The following is a 5,114-nucleotide window of genomic DNA, read 5'->3' as shown; positions in this document are numbered from 1 at the left end:
CCGCGGAATGAATCGTGGATGGAAAAAAAAAGAAAAAACAAACGACAGAGACGGCGGGGATGCGTGTGAACCGGGGGTGAAAAGACAGACTGTGAAAAAAATAAAAATAAAAAACCACAAAAAAAATCAGGGGGGGGGGCAAAACTCGACGAAAGCCACAGCATAGAGCGTAAAAAAAAGAAAGAAAGAAAGAAAAAAACCAACAACAACGGCAAGAAATCCACTTACTGGTACCTAAGTTACCCATCCGGGGATAAAAAAAATAAAAATAAAAATAAAAAAAAAAAAAGGGACATGCGCGCGCGTACGCGACGTGTATAAAAAGAAAGAAAGAAAATATTGTACGCGTAATGTAAATACACACAACACCAAAGTACACAAAAGTGCACACAGAGCATACGTGTAGAATGTAGAAGCGAAGAAAAAAAAAAAAAACTAAGCAAGAAAGCTCTAGACGTAGTCTAGTCTAGTCTAGCTTGTCGATCACTAGGGTTAAACGAAATAAAAAAAAAAAAAAAGCGTTCATAAGAAATAGTGCAATAACTAATATCCGCAAGTTATTACTCAAGCACCCTTATACAAAACGGCAAGACACACACACACACACACATACATACATACACAAATACATACACACACGTGTATATGATGCAGATACACCAGAAAAACACACATACAAACGCATATATATATACATCAGGATACACGCGTGCTGCGGCTGCTGCCTCCATCCTTTTTACCTCCCACCCAACCCCCCCGCGCGCGCGCCCGCCCGCCCTTAAGTCGCAGTTCTCAGGTTTCTCCTCTACCTTAAAATCGGGCAAACACGTAACCAAACGGCGCGTGATTCGCGCCATTTCGAGAGAGATTTTTGTGGCATCGTACGAGCTTCGCGCGACCCGCCGGCGCACATCGAATCGCTCGCATTCTCGAGTTGCAACAAAATTCAATGCGTGCCTTCCCTTTCTTCCTCGCTCCTCGATTCTCGTCACGTAGCGTGTTTCCTCTCTTCTTCAACCCCGGCCACAACCCGTGTCATTTCGACTCTTCCTCAACCCTTTTTACCCCCTTCGCACATATTCTCCAAAACCCTTCTCCCCAAACTCTTTTTCCCTTCCCCCAATCCTTCCTTTCCTCTCTCTCTCTCTCTCTCTCTCTCTCTCGTGTTCTCTTATTTGTTTCCACGACTGATGTCCTGTTGCCGCGCGCGTTTCCTCCGCGCCCCGCGAGCGCCGCGGGGCTTTACCTCTTCTTGCGGAGATTTAAACCAAACGATATAGTCGACAATCATTAAAGAAACATACATTTAGAGACTTGTACGTGTTCTTTTCACCGACGAGGGGGGGGAAATAGAGGTATTAATTATTGTAACCGTTTGTGCACAAAAGCCCTCCGCCGTGTGCAACAAGACCGGAGGAGGAGAGTGGCGTCGGTCCTGGAGGGAAGTAAGAGAGCGCAAAGGCGTATTGATTGCCTGCGATGCTACCCTATCGTGTTCGCAATACTTTTTGCCCTATCGCGAAAGTGTACACCAGCTAAACGCGATCTCGATATCGATCGACACCCGCGCGCAGGTACCCCACGCACACACGAAACATATCATCGAGCCAATCAGCCAATCCCACCGCTCCTATAATTAAAAAAAAAAAAAAAAGAAAAAAAAGAAAGAAAAACAAAAAACACTTATGAGGAAACGTGGAACGCAAATTAAGCAATTAGCGCTTCGAGTTTTAACTCACAGCTGTGTTCGCGAGAGAAGAGCATCCTTTCTTCTTTTTTTTTTCCTCTCTCTCTTTTCGCGACGGCGGCGTGGAGAAAACGCTTATTAAGGAAAACGCAAAAGTCCGACGCCGCGACCAACAGCCACACGAAAGAGCGCGACGAAAGTTTTTATTGCGTGAAGGGGAGGGCAAAAAAATCGCATTCGCGCGCAATTGATCACAAAGTCGCGAATACAAAGTAGTAGCGCGCGCGAGTAGGCAAACGACAATCGCGTAACGATATAATTTTACTTCCAAGTGATATATATATATATCAAGAATAGTATTTACATGGGCTGTGTACTACTAATTAAATTAAGACGTCACCTTAGTTTTCATTCACGAGAATCACCACCTGACCTGACCTTCGCACGAATTGGCGCGAATTATAGGTAGGGCGAATTTTCTCTCTCATTGGGATTTACTTTTTTTTCACGGGTGTGTTGACGACTGTATTCGGGAAAAAAACAAAACATAACACGGACGGGCATATCAGAGACACGCGCGATTAAAAAGAAAAAAGAAAAAGAAAACACACAAATTTCATCTGATCTCTCTCCATCTCCGCGGCGCACAGCGTGAACTCAAGAATTGATGATTTCAAATTTATTTTTTTTGGAAATGTCGTGCATCTCTCCGCGAAAAATTTGTTTTAATTTGTTTTTTTTTTTTTTTATTTGTAAATCGCGACAACAACCAAACGCGCGTTAAATAATTTTCTTTCTTGAAGGGAGGTGCGTTATAAACTTTTATTCACATCTCGAGACGCCCCTCGAGAGTCTTAAAACGTAATTCTTACATAACAGCGGGGACGAGGGGCAGCAGTCGGGCCAAATTGGGATACTTACCGATGCAAAGCACCGTGGAAAAAAAAATAAATAAATAAAAATAAACAACAGCTTAGTATTAGTGCAGGAACGTTTCGAGAGGAAAAAAAAGATGCACACACAGCGAGAGAAGGAGAAAAAAAAAAAAATAACAAAAGTAGGAGCCGTTAAGCGTAGACACAGCGAGCGTAACATAAAGAGTACTGTATTATGTATATAATCATATATATTACAAAATAAAAAAAAAAAAAAAAGACTACAAACAAGACACGCGCATCTATATATAATACAGATATGTATATTATATATACATATATGCATATATGTGTGTGTAAGAAGGTAATATTAGCCAACAAGATAGAAGCTATATCGGATGTAAGCTTTTTGATGAAGGGGAAGAAAGGGGGAGAGAGCGCGAACGCGAAAAAAAAAAAATTATATGCGGGCAAGCGGCATCTTGTGTAAATGCGCGCGGGCCCGCGACATACTGTGTTATAAATACCTTTAGCTGTAAGAAATGAGAGAAGAAGAGAAAAAAAAAAAAAAAACACGTTGAAGAGCGTGGCGTTCGTAAAGAAACAATTAGACGTTGTGGCTAGCCTGCCGGACCCCCCGCGCCCCAAAAATCTTAGACAAACTGAGAGCGAGAGAAAGGAAGGATGTGTGTGAGTGAGAGAGAAAGCGTGTGAAAGACGAGAGTAAAAAAAAAAAAAAATTACTGTATGCGTCGGAGGAATAAAACAGATGAGAATGAGAGAGAGAGAGAGAGAGAGAGAGAAAACTAGAAAAAAAAAAAATACCCGAGGTCTAATACGTCTCTCAGCGGAAGAAATTTGTTGTTAAGAGAGGTGAGAATCCTCCTTCCCCCCTCCCCCCTAAAAAAAGAAGTACGATAATTATGATCGCGTCCGATTCATACAGAGATTAACGACGTTCCTTCATCCTTTTCGTAGCTTTTCGTACGAATTCGAACGGAGATAATTGTAACTTGCGGGGCCCCGTAGATAAAATGGCCCTTCTCCCTACCCCCCCGGTGCGACACGCGGCATATCACTTACGACCGTACGCTATAAGAGGTGTTAGGTGCCTTTTATCCACTTCTTTATGTGTATGCATTTTCGGTAAAAGAGAAGGACAACGAGGAAGCGACGGGTAAAAAAAAAATAAAATAAAATAAAATAAAATAAAACGCGAAAAATCAGGAGAGGAACATGGTAAAAAAGAAAAAATCAAAGAAAAAAAAACATACACATATTGTATATCACGCATGAGGAGGACGGCACGGCGGAAGCTCGAGGGAAGGGGCCGGTGTGTGACATCCATCCATCGTGCGTCGTTCGGCACTGCGCTCATATATGTATTACGGGAAAAAAAAAATTAAATAAATAAATAAATAAAAAAAAAACCAGCCTCCGAAATTCAGGTGCGACGAAAGCAGGCGACGATACAAAGCGGCGTCGTGGTTGTAACAAAAGCGACGGGGGCGATCAAGCGCGCGCGCGCGCGCTTGCGACTTAAGTATACTTCCGCGATTAAACGTATGGCTCGCGGGGTCCCACGGCAGCCTCGTTGCATATTTAAGTTTTAAGGAGCTGGGCACGGCTCGAGAGGCAACACGCCGAGCGAAAACTGTATAATGTACATGTAATTTGCAACGACGCGGTGTACACACACACACACACAGAGAAACATACATACACATGACACATGTATTACACACACAAGCGTGCAAAGAGAATGAGGAAAGCGAGAGGGACGCGTGCATTATGCCCCACGAAGTGGGGTGGTAGTAACAGATTGTATGTGCACAGGGCGCGAAGGAGAACTTGGTGCGCTAGGGTGCATTAATGATTTCGTGGCGCGCTCTCGCGTTCATCCTCCCGCGATCGCATTTCTTTAATCATATATTTGTGAGAAAAATATTTTTTAGTTTATATATAAATATATATATATATATATATATAAATATATACATAAGTGTAATATTGTACGAAGTTTGAGACGTTTCATACACGTGAGAAGAAAATAATCGACGTCGCATAAGATTGTACACGTGGTGGAGCGCGAGGACGCACCGCGAGCCATTGCCGTGTCTTGCCGCACACCTGCGGGAAACAATTTTCACACACACACACGCACACATACCCGCACACACACACACACACACACACACACACACACATATATATATACACGCGCGCACACACAGACATACGAAACCGCGAGATGCCCTGGGACGAGCGTAAGAAAAAGAAACGTGTATGATATTATATATACAAAAAAAAAACAACATAGCATATAAAGTACACTATAAATAATGATGAATATAAATAAAAATATATATAAATACTATGGAAAAAAAGTAAACAAAAAGTATAAATATGAAGGAAGTATATAAACGAAAAATATAGGATAAACAAAAAACACGCATAGGCTTAAGAATACAAGATATTATTATGATGATGTATGGTTGGTTTATAATGTAAAAAAAAAAATATATTATAGAAAATGTATGCTGTGTGTGATG

Source organism: Pseudomyrmex gracilis, unplaced genomic scaffold, assembly GCF_002006095.1.
Source record: "Pseudomyrmex gracilis isolate BER0280 unplaced genomic scaffold, ASM200609v1 scaffold_68, whole genome shotgun sequence".
Lineage (NCBI taxonomy): Eukaryota > Metazoa > Arthropoda > Insecta > Hymenoptera > Formicidae > Pseudomyrmex > Pseudomyrmex gracilis.
Note: the sequence above shows the minus strand (reverse complement) of the source record.